The sequence below is a fragment of the Haemaphysalis longicornis genome, unplaced genomic scaffold (assembly GCF_048455015.1).
Source record: "Haemaphysalis longicornis isolate Haplotype H1 unplaced genomic scaffold, Haemaphysalis longicornis Haplotype H1 scaffold_7, whole genome shotgun sequence".
Classification (NCBI taxonomy): Eukaryota; Metazoa; Arthropoda; class Arachnida; order Ixodida; family Ixodidae; genus Haemaphysalis; species Haemaphysalis longicornis.
Genome location: NW_027526422.1, coordinates 13,682,397 through 13,694,889, shown reverse-complemented (window position 1 = coordinate 13,694,889; position 12,493 = coordinate 13,682,397). Strand labels below are relative to the sequence as shown.

The window sequence follows — 12,493 nt, the reverse complement described above, 5'->3', positions numbered from 1 at the left end:
CTCACATGGATTTCTGAACTTGCGGCTGAATGTTCTCCATGAGTGGCCACCCCGGATCGTTTTCTCCGCAGGCTTCCATCTCCCTCCCAAAGTAGACCACGTTACACGCGCTAGAACCCGCGGCAGCCGGCTTTGCGAACACGGCGTCTGTAGCACGAAGTCGGCGTCTCTGTTCCTCACTTTAGGCGTGGACGCACGTGAGCTGGCGAGAAGTACAGCACGCGAGAGATCCCGTCGCGAACAGAAGAAGGTTCCATCATTCAAGGGAACGAAATTAGCTTGTGACCACGGAAAGTGTTTTTTCCCTTGGTTCGCCTCTTTTTGTTTCATGCGGCGGCGGTATTTTATTTGTGTTCTACTGTGCCTAATTTGGATGCTTATAACTATTGCTTTTTGGTTATTTTGTTATTTCTTTCCAACCTTCCACACCCACGTGTGCCTTTCCGTCTCGTAATGGGGCGGCGTGCGGTAGGCCAGATGGAATGGTTATTGCGGGCAATGAGCCTCTTTCGTTGTTAGGCTTATTTATTTTTTCCGCTTTAAATTTAGCCCTTTAGACTCTAATACTCCTGAAAATTCCTATCTGGAATTTTTTCTGCTCTTAGGTGTTCCGCATTGCGTGCCGACACAGTGTTTTTGTCTTTCTAATTGTCCAAATGGCAGCACACGTTATTGTTTTCCGCCGCTGCAAACCCCATACTCCACGGACTTTTGGGGTGGCCCAGTGCATGGTTACGTTGCCGGTTTCACGGCTTAAAGGTCCCCAGTTGGAATCATAGTAGATCCCTAACCACTTTTTTTTTCTTGAGGCACGAACTTCAATCACCCAATCGGGGACTCCTTGCCACCACACCATTTTCCTTCACACTTTTTGGCCTAGCATTTTCACCTTCTCCGCTTCCCCGAGGATGATAGCTTTCTCGTACCGCTCCGCGCTGGAATTAAAACCTTAAACAGCATACTTGATAAATACAAAGCAGCGTGCATCTGTGACTGCCAAACGAAATTAATTCCAACGACGTATGTGCGATTACAAAAGGCCTCTCCTGATACAAGAGATGCACATTGCAGTAATACCTGCGTCCCTTTGAACGGTCGGCGCTGATTTCGGAAAGGGCCTAATTTATCCGTCGCAGGGAAGTGGCCATACAGCGGCTTCACAGGCTTCCACCGAGCGAAAACGGGCTTGCACAAGCGCGAGCGCGGTCCGAAGAGCTGCGGGCGGCAAATTACTACACCAAGTGGTCGTCCCCTTTTGGGATTTTCACATGGACTTCGTATGTTCCCCGGGATGAGGTAGCGCGAAGGTGGCTGGTTGAGTGACCGAGCTCTCGCCCGCGCCATTCTTTAACGATAGACCCCACCGGTGACTCGCACTTCCCCAGAATCGCCCTCCTCGGCTGTGACGAACAGCAAATGTGAGCCCTCGGTGAAAACAAGAGACGCGCTCCCAAAATACCACCACCGACATGGAAGCCTGCGTCTTCTAGTCCGGTGGGGAAAAGTGCCAGGATGACATGCCGACTGTGCGACACGAGCTGCCATGGAGCACCAATGCGCTGCGCCCACCGCCCAAGGCGAGTGCCCTAATGCCTCCCTGCGGCGTTGCTTGTGGAGTTGAACACTCAGCGAGGGTTTGTTTTTTCCTCTATCATCTTTTCTACCAACTGATTTATGTACACAGTTCGTCTCGATTAGGGCTTTTAAGCGAAGCTTATAAAGCGGTGGTTCCGTCTATTTTTCAAGCGTGCGAACAAGAACTGCGAAGCTCTATGAGTCTTTGAAGCGTGCGGTCACCACCAAAGCCACAAGCCGTTCAAAACATTGATTTGGACATCAAGCTTATACGTCTCACCACTTGAATGGGCATCCTGAGTAGCCTAGTTAATAGCAGGCAGCATTTCCATAACCAAAACGTGACTTGGGTCTCAAGATTATACGTGGCATTGCTTTGATATGCATTTTGAATAGGTTAGTTGTCAACACAACAGGCAGCACCATATTCAAGATCAGTTGCGTCAAAACTAGCTACCTGCATTGGAAAACAAACTAGAGTTGACGATGTCATAGTTCAAACAAAGAAACAGAAATGGACTTGAGCTGGCCATATGATGAGACGAACCGACATCCAGTGGACAATCAGGGCAACAGAGTGGCTACCAAGAGATGAATCTAGAAGAAGGGGGAGGCCAATAATCCGATGGAGCGATGAAATAAATAAATTCGGTGGTAAACTATGGACTCGAACAGCGCAAGACAGGAGCGGTTGGAGGTCACTTGGAGAGACATTTGTCCTTCAGTGGACCTGAGTAGGCTGGTGATGATTATGAGAGTCAAAATAAAAGTGCGTGCGTAATGACTACCGTCATCGCTAAAAACGAATAAATAATGGCTCACATTTTTTGCCCAAAACCTATGACCTCTGTCACCTCTATGTGGTGAGCTAAAAAGCTTCGCTCGTCATCTACATTCGCAGAGTAGATTGCTGATGATGATCTGCGTACAGCGTCCATCCCTGCGTGCGTTATGCCAGTAGTTTTGGTTACGCCGTGGGTGGTCAGAGTGGCATGATTACGGTAGGTCCAATCGTAGCTTCCTACTTGTATCATTTTTTTTAACAATATTGTTACCGGTGAACTATGTCATAATATTCGACATAAATTTTATAAATTTGACATCGCCCAAACTTAACTCTGGGCGAAAAAGCCACAGCAATCGATGCACCGGCTGTGAATAGACTGCACGGAATATAATTTGTTTTCATTCCTAGAATGTGTAGACCGAAGAAGCCCGACCTCTTCAGGGCTATCAAGACAACGACGGATTTCATCGATTTGTTTTTTGTTGTTATTATTATTATTCACCATTCACACGATACCGTAAAGTGGCACGAAGTTACTTTCGCTTAAGAGTTCACGTTTGTTCTTTTAGCTGTTTTTCATGCTCGACTTATGGACTTCCCGCGTCACTGTTTTTTGTTTTTTTATTTCGAATTTCTGTGACGGAATTCTAGAATATTTTAATTCTAAATTCAGCGCGGCAATGTACACTGGCAATGTACAATATTCAGCGCGGCAATGTACAATATTCAGCGCGGCAATGTACACTAGCCGATCGATTCCTCATTCAACGGAAGCCATAGATCACATTGATTGGTTTTCCAGAACGGATTTTACCTTTGATGTCCCTTCCTTGCCATTCTGGGATTCTCTTTGTGTGTTAAGCTTGCTTTTAGGGGCGAAGCACCTTAAGGCCAAGGCTTGTCCGGCGCCCGGCGTCCGTGCTCTCGGCACAGCACCGTGTAAATCGAAACATTTGTGAACAAAAGCTTCACGAAAGGTTAACAATACCAAAATAGAAGGTTCAAAAGAGAGAGAGAGAGAGAGAGAGAGAGAGAGAGAGAGAGAGAGAGAGAGAGAGAGAGAGAGAGAGAGAGAGAGAGAGAGAGAGAGAGAGAGAGAGAGAGAGAGAGAGAGAGAGAGAGAGAGAGAGAGAGAGACATGCTGCGCATGCGAGGAGCATTGGATTGGATTGAAATGGATGATTGGATTAAATTAAATTAGATTGGATTGGATAGGATTGGAAATCGTTTTCGCAGCAATAAGCACTCTCACAGGTGATTTACGGTAAGAAAGATCCCCAGCGCTTGCCAACTTGTCATGACTCACTTCGTGGAGATGTGTGAATTTTTTTCTAATTAACCGTAAATAGCAGAGGCTTGGGACGGAGAAAACGAAGGACGAAGAAAGCAAGATGCAAGAGGTGAGCGCAAAGACAAATTGAGGTGAGAGGGCGCAAGTAACAAAACGAATGGCGAATAAAGGTGAATCTTGGAAGTTATCAGAATGTGCTTATTACTTAAACATTAAAGCCACTCAGCAGTCGGCCTATTGCGTGCTTATATCAAACTGCCTGATCCGACGTGCAGGGACCGGCTATGTTCGGAGGAGCAAATGAAAGCGTTGGATATCGAGGAATGACGAGAGTCGGGTGATTACATGAAGAGCTTGGGGCTAGCGTCGAAGCGTCGCGGAAGCTTTTTTGTCCCAGACTCTGCACCAGGAGGCTCCGAGCGCTTTCCTTTCGGGGTCAGCGGTCAATTGTTATGGCATGTTCAGCTCGCTCTGTGTATGCGTTACGGGCCCTTATCAATCTCACCTTTTGCTTCTAGAATGACTTGGAGGTCAAAAAGAAGTGAATGCACAACGGCATAACCAGAACACTCCCAAAGATCAGGACTCCAGCCTAGGCGTATACAGCCAACAGGCGAGCTGCGAGCAAGTCCACAAGTCAGCTTAAGTTAGCAGCATTCGCAGTGGTTGTTCCTCATTAGCATGGCCTGAAAGTTGAGGCTCTGCAGAGCCTTTTTTCCAAGGCGATGGTAAGAAGATCTGCCTTCACGGTTCCGCAAGTGTCAGTCTAACTATGGCTGGGGATTCGCCTCTCAGCATGGAATGAATAATACATCTCTGTGTGTTCCCTACTGTTCCAGGCACATGGTAGTTTGCTTTTCAGCAATGTAATGACGCGGAGGAAAAGTATTAGGTGCGACGCAGGGCTCATTAATATTTAGCCGGCAAAGGGTAGAAAATGGCTCGTCGATCGAGGCGGTGGCTCTAGTGGTTCGCTGACGCATGCAGCCTGCTATGAACACCACGCATTGATCGCCATCTATAATTCGCTTCCTGTAAGCCTTGAAAGCATGGACCGTGAAGAATAATACTTTCTCACGAAGAAGTTGACAGCGCCCTCATTACCCTTGGGTAAAACTTCCTTCTGAGTTTACTCATCAATTGTGATGGGTGCATAAACACGCTTTGAGTGAATCTGCTTTCACCGCTATTTGTATGAATGGTTCTCATATAGAGGGTATTTCATTGTTAATACTGCTAATACTTCACGCGCTTCAAATCGGCTAATATTAGCAATTCAATGGCGAAAATGTCGGCGGTTTTGCCGGTGAAACAAAGCGCATAGCGACCGTACAAATCGCGATTTTTTAAATTCCTCGTTGGCATTGCAGGGTTGTTACCTTTGGGAGCAAGCATCACTGCCGTTCGCATTTATTCTGCCCATTCGTTGGGTGGCCGGGTTATTTTTTTTTTCGTACACGTGTCGCTTCTTGCTTACTGTATGAGTTAAAAAGAAGGGTTATTCGCCTACCGTGTTGATTATTGCGAGAAAACTTCGCAGTGCGCTACCAATAAAGGTTGAGAAGCTTTTTCCCCCGACTTCCAGGCAAACGGAATTTGAATAATAATACCGTCTCCAATGAAAACTGTGCTACGACGCTCGTCGCGTCATATGACCGCGCTCCGAAGCGTTCGAAGCCGAGAAATCCGGGTAGTCGACCTTGCTAAGCCAGACATGGTGAAATAATGAGCCGTGGGGCCCAGGTCCAACTGGGTTCAGACATACAACGTCTGCGTGCGGTGGGTACCTTATTACACGACCCAACATTCCGCACAAGACTGTCAACCTCCGCCAAACGTACCGGTAACTCCACCGACATGCTCCGATTCCTCGTACAAACATAACAATAGTGTTCGTTGCGTCGTATCTCCTGGACGCTACTGGTACACCTGCCCTTTTCTCTAACAAAGAAAAGATTTTCCATTATCACCATCGCGTGTTCTACAAAAGACGCGCGTCTTTACCATCGTGAGCAGGTTGATGACAAAAAAGCTTGCGACCAGAGCCGGGTTCGAAGATGCAGATGTTATAATAATCCCAAATGTTATATTAATAGCACTTTCCGCGGTTGGAGATAAATAGAACGTAGCATCATTAGTACAACTCATCTTTTTATAAAAACCAACGTAATAAAGAGCTGCCTTAAGTGATGCTTTACAGTGCAAGTTTTACTTCGCACCATGCAGATGCGGTTAACTTACTTTTGCCCATAGGTCGGCGTACTCACTCGTGAGTACACTCATTTGTACTCATTTGTACTCAAACTCATGAGTGAGTACGATGATGAGTGATCACACACCCAGAAAAAAACAGTGAGTACGATGACGAGTGAGTACAGGGTAAGTCCACTACTCGTGAGTACAGTACTCGTGAGTACACTACTCATGAGTGTGAGTACTCATGAGTACAGTATTCATGAGTATGAGTACTCATGAGTTTGAGTACTAATGAGTATGGGTACTCATGAGTACACAGTACTCATGAATACACAGTACTCATGAGTACACAGTACTCATGAGTATACAGTACTCATGAGTACACAGCACTCATGAGTACAATACTCATGAATACTGTGTACTCATGAGTACTGTTTATTCATCAGTATATGCACTCCTGAGTACAGTAGTGCAAACGAGCTCGAGTCTGGACGCGCGTGTACGAGTCGCAAACATTTAGCGGTGCCGCTGTGCACCTTAACTGTCAAGCATGGTAAAATTACACAACGAAAACTGCACCTCCCTCCTTTCCCGGTCCCTGTTTGGCGCTGTAAGCGTTTTTCGGCGGTCGCTCGCGAAGGGGTCACGGTGAAGAGGGAAAAAGGAGGGGTTGAGGGCACGGCGGAAAACGCGGCCGCAGTTGCTCTTCTCTGATGGGACTTGTTGACTGCCGCAGTTATTTTTGTTGACGCGGCCTCTGAACGCGTGGCGGCTTCATTGCGCTTGCTCCCTTCCAATTGTTTTAGGGGAGAGGCGGTGGAGGCTGCTAACAACGCACTAACTAGGCGTACTGAAGTCTCTCTTTTTCGGTCTTCATAAGTTTCCGTAGACGCATGTCACGCTGTGTAGTCGTTTCGTGAGCCGAGCCGCTCATTTCAACAGTCGCAGTTAATTTACGTAACTCGCGTCAAACCGACTGCGTGGTTTGTAACGTTAGCTGTGCGTATTCAAGCGACAGTTTGGCTGATGTACGTACGTGCGCCCATATGGTTTTATTAGGTTCCCGTTTTGAAACATTTTGCTCAGGTTCGCTAGTAATATCGTCTCGTGTAGTGCCATTTACAAGTGAGCATATAGCCCCACCGTGCACTACGGCGTGCAGGCGCGGCGGTGGAATTTGCCCCAGCAATGGAAATAAAATATCCGAGTACACCTAAGCACGTTTGTGAGTTGTGAATCGGGCATCATAATATCCAGTTCAGCGCGTGCGGCTCCTTGTTTAGCCTCGCATATTTTGTCGAAGAGCTCTGTCATCTTGCCGCTGGAGGAGCGTTTTGCTTTCGAATGGCTTTACTTTCGAGTGGAAACCCGATTCGCCGCTTCTCGTTTATGCCACCTTGTAATGAGGGCGCTGACGATGATGGTGAATTTCGGTGGTTGTTATTCCCCTACCTTCACTACTGTTTACAGGCGGGGCGACCACCCCTCGCTAGCAACTATACCGCGGAGTTTAAGCTCGCACTATGAGTGGCCTCGTGAAGGAATTGTTTTGAATTGATGAACGCCAACGCCAGACGCCGGGATTGTCGCTTAAGCTCCTACCTTGGAACGTCTCGTAAAACATGTGGATTGCACATAACGACGTCACCGCACTTTTTGATCGATCGCTGTCAGCTTCATCCGCGTTGCTCGAGATAAAAGCTGCAGATTTCCACTGTGCAACCAACCCACAAACACGGCAATACAGTGACGTCAGTGCAAGCTATCACGCATCCGAAAAACGCGTCTACAAACTTTGTTCTCGAGTACACAAAGCACGGCAGAGCAGTTCTACGCTGCTGTAACGGCTGCCAAGTACCGGCAGCAACTGGGTGCACTGCGGCCCTCGACTACGACCGATACCGTCTCCACCCCCCCCCCCCCCCTCGAACACACACACACACACTGTTGGGACCGGGCCATTCTAGCTCAGTCACCACTGTTCGATTCACTTCACTTTATTTCCTTAAATACCCCACAGGGGGTGTTACATAAGGGGCGCGTTGTACAACATAGATACAAAAGCCACAGGTTAACAATACAGATGCATAGATGTTGCGACGTTGCCCTGGTTGCCCTGCTCAGTCCGCCATCGACGCGGCGCAGAGGATAGCGATGAAGTTATCGAGCCGACGGTGATTTTAAGCTGCATTCATATACAATATATACAAAGGTAGCAAGAGCGTTACATGGCTCGCACAAAGGCACTTCTCAACTCAGTGCCTCCAATGAAATGCCGCCGCACAGCCGCTGCTTCAGGGCTGGTTTTATACCCCCGGGGTTCCGCCGCAGCCGCGTGCAGTTCGAATCTTTCCAATAAGGACTATCACTGGCCGCAGTTTGAATCCGGCGAATGCAGGCGAAGTGATTGCGTCAGCCGAGCCACGGATGGGAAAGGGGAGGCGACTCAGCGGCGACGTCTCCAGAGTCTACTCGTCGCTGCGTGTCTTTTGCGGGCCGGTCGTCCCAAGCATGATTTGATGCGGCCGTCTCGATGGGAAAAGAAGAGTAGACTCGGCGGCGCTGTGTGCCGCCAGTTGCGGCACGTCTGCCGCGGGCTGGCTGACCGAGGCGCGAATCGGGCCCACCGTCGGCGCGTCGCCAGGTGCAGCAAATTTGTGTCGGGCGCTCTGGTTAACCGCACACACACGCATAGAAAAAATCAAAACATCCCCCTCGCGAGGGGCACGATCAAATGCAGAGCATTTCCGCGGGGGGCGTGCCTGCAAGTCTTATGGATTACGTATTGGTTGTTGTTGTTGTAATTGTCTTCCAGCGTAGACATTGTCGATGAAGTCGATGGTGAAACGTGAAACGTGCCGTGAACCCCCTGCCGCGGCTATTGCGCAACGTGGAGGCTACGACGCAACGTGGCGCGGCTATGACGCAACACAATCCAACACAATCCACTTTAATCCAACCCAATCCAAACCCAATCCAAGCCAAGCCAATGCAATCCAATCCAATCGAATCCAATGCCCTTCGCGAGAGAGTGTTACAGCGCCGAAATCGCGCCACCACATGAACGCGAACCGAACGCGGCGAGAGAGGGTGTTGCGAGCGGAGAGAAGGCGAGGAGGACGCGGGGGAGAGGGCGCACCTGTGGCCGACGGTTGAATGAGTCAAGGATATAAGACGCGTGCGTAACCTTCCATTCTGTGTCGGCATAGAGAAATAAAAAAATTAGAAGAGTGGACACACGGGCTTATCGCGGCCGAGTGGCCTGACTCGCGCGCCGTCCGGCAGTCGGCGCAAGTGGTAAAAAACTATATATTTAAAATTAAGCTAACACACAATATTATACTTTTAAAATTTTGTTACACATTAGACTACACATTTTTATTTGTGTAATAAGTTGAATGGCTGTCAATGTAAATTTTTGTGGCTTCTTTGCGCCAAGCCTGGCCAAGCCGCAAGCGCAAGCCGCCATTTGGCTCTTTCGGCAGCGTTTGCACGTGCGTTTCTGCAGCCTCGTGCTAACCTCTGTTGTTGAGAAGGAAACGCCTAGCGCATTATTGGCGACATCGGTTTTGCATCCTGAACGAAAGGTGAGACTTTCTTTTTTAAAGTGCTGGTGTGGCGTATCATATTTACGTTTCCTTGTACTGCAAACGCTGCGAGCACTGCGTAACCTCAGGGAATCAGGCATAGCTAGTGCTGCGTCTTTAAGATAAGCGCTTTGGAAACGCCCCGGAAAGGCGTAAGACACCATTTTTTAGCTGGACGCAATGGTATTTTAGGCTGGTTGTGCCGTTTTATCTAGCGCTGAGGGATGCCAGCGGTACGCGCCCGTCATCGCACGTAGCGTTTACGTGCCGCAAACGACGGCTGTGAGTTGCGGAAGTGGCCGGCCAGCCGGCGGTCCGTAGGCGAAGCAGGCGTTGTGCGCTGTCGCTGCACTGAATTACGTGAACCGCAGGCTGCGTTGTATTATACTAGCTAGCCATTGCTAGCTTGGCCAACTGTTACTGCTATTATGGCCGTGATGCGCTGCAAAGCCGTCCGGGCTAACGTATACACGGCGAAGTAGCCGTATCTGCATTAATTTGGCTTATCTGGGCATAACCAGCAGCCGTACACTCATCGTAAGTTTTACACATGGGTGCATACCAAGCTGCCAGCGTACAAAGCGAACCCGCTCGCCGACGCCGATAACGCGCGCTCGTCGCTTCGCTTTGGCGCGCCAGGTACGGTAAAAACGCGTCTTTCGTCGGCAGATAACAGCTTTGCTCGAGGCGGGGTGAATGCGCAGTGCATTGAAACCTTCAAATTTGGTCTTCGTTCTACATCGTATATCAATTCCGGTATCGCAGGCATTGCATACAACTGTTCCACACTTGCCGTTTTTTCAAGCGTTTGCTCTCTTTTCTCTGGTCATATTTTGGCTAGTTTCATTAAAAACGTATTGCGCAGATTGCACCTATTCAGTCGGAACTGTGTGTTTCTTGTCATATCTTTTTAAGGCATGGCCTTTGGCGGTCAGTAGTACTCAGTACGACGCTCACTGCTGCTTGCCATGGTGCCCACACAGCGCCCAAATATACTTTCGCCAGGTGCCCGTTCTCGGGATGCGTTTCTTTCGCGAGCCCGTGGGGCAACAGGTTTGTTTAACGTTCAGCTCGCTATCGCTCTTCGTCCTGATTTTACAAAAAAAGACAAAGGGATTCAGGCTATGTGAGCAGCGTTATCATTCTTGTTAACCCAAACAATAGGTGAATTGCATTAAGAATGTGCCTAACCAGTGTTGCGAAATTACAAAGACCCATATTTTAAGTGTTGCTAATAGCTTGACCGCATGATTGCTGAATAGAATAAGAGAACTTGTGTTTTAAATAGGTGGCATGCACTGGAGACAATACTTGAATACTAGTTGCAGTGAAATTTACAGACTATTCGCATATCATCTGTCATTGCAAGCAGTTTGTGTACTATACCACCTATCACCTGTGCAGGTCTCCAGGTGCCCTCAAGACAGAGCCAACCAGCCAGCTGCATTCGTCATACCAAACATGGTGCAAGCACTTCATGAATCGTGCCCTCACAGGACTCACAAAAGTGGCCGTGCCAACTGTTCTCCCAGAGTTATTCAGTTGTATTGATGACTGCCTGCAATGCTTCTTGCTATCTTATTGATGCTTCTGATGGATACCGCAACTGTATTCCATCTATTGAACCTTGCCATTAGCACCTAAAATCTAACGCAAGTCTCGGCACTCAATAAGGCGTGACCACTGAAAAGACTATCGTTGACTCAAGGAACAAACGGTTTTTTATCACTGACATGCCTCATATCATTAAAACCACTAACAACAGCGTATACAGTCTCCAAACTCCACTCGCAAGTTATTGTTGCTGCTAGTTGTAATATTGTGAAAACAGTACATTCACAAAAACCCTTTTACATTATGAAGACTACCAGGGTAAGAGGTCATGCTAAATGTCGTTTGTCACCATACGTGCTGCCTGTTGTCGGTCTGGCCTAGATGAAGAGAACCATGTTGGGACCTACGTTGTCAAATGCTTATGGGATTCTGTAATGTGCCACCATTGTCTCATACACGAGAATCATATACTGCTTCCCTGTTTCTTATATTAGACTGTTCGTATTGACAGCGGAAGGCATGAATTTGTGTGCCTTAATCGAGCCTGAAACCTGTGGGTTGACTACGTGCACGTACCTAAAATATCCCCGCCTGGCCCTTTGCCTTTACTGGGAAGGCAACGCTTTCGGAAAGTAACCCGGCTTCTTGGGAAAATGCACCCTTGCAAGGAACCAATAGGAAGTTGATTTTTTTCCTCTTAACCTTTTGCGTGTGCATCTGCACATAAATGGGATTTCTGTTAAATTACTGCTACTGATTTGAAGTTGCCCCGAGGGAATAGATCTCATTAGCGTTCATCAAATAAGCGAGACCATCAAAGCCAAAGTTTTTCCCTTCTTTCACATCCTAACTGGAGAAATTGCCAGACTAAGAAAATTATCTGCGGAGATAGTGGTTGTAAACAGTTGCAAGTATCCGAGTGTCTAGATTATGTTATGGTTGATATTTTTGTATGACTGCAACAGTGCACAGAGTGTGAGGGTGTCGTAGATACAAGTAAACCTGTGGATGGCTGAGTTTCTGGGTTTTCTGCATTTTCAATTACCGTGGAGAAAAAATCCTTTGTGTGGTTGTGATACCTTTACTTGTGCATTTTTTTTTCATTACTGGAAACGTATTTTCCTCTCACTACTGTGTATTGTCTCTGTTGTGTATTACTCACTGTTTATTATTATATGTGTGTTGCAAAGAATGATGACAATTTGAACTTGTTCTGTTTAGTGCCATGCAATAAATATTTCTTCATTTATGGTGTCTCTTTTATGTGGCTCGGCAACATGTGAACACGCGACAGAATTCTTAACCAAGTGTGAGTGGTACTGCAAATTGCAATTTCACGTTTTCAGAAAAAGTTTTCTTTTTGTAAAAGCATACGGGCACTAAGCCTGAGAATGATATATGCAAATAAACACTAATCATAGCATGAAAGCGTCCGAGTACCGTACCGATTTCCGTCGCTGTGAGCAGCGCTTTCCAGTCCTTCAAACTACCCGCCAAAATCGG

General features: G+C 47.6%; 1 long non-coding RNA gene across 1 annotated transcript; it reads left to right on the top strand.

Moving 5' to 3' along the window:
• Positions 1-9,063: 9,063 nt before the first annotated feature.
• On the top strand, positions 9,064-12,118 carry LOC144144563 (uncharacterized). The gene is made up of 2 exons (XR_013317271.1): positions 9,064-9,436; positions 10,841-12,118. It is a non-coding gene; the product is annotated as an uncharacterized LOC144144563 (long non-coding RNA).
• The last annotated feature ends 375 nt before the right edge of the window (positions 12,119-12,493 follow it).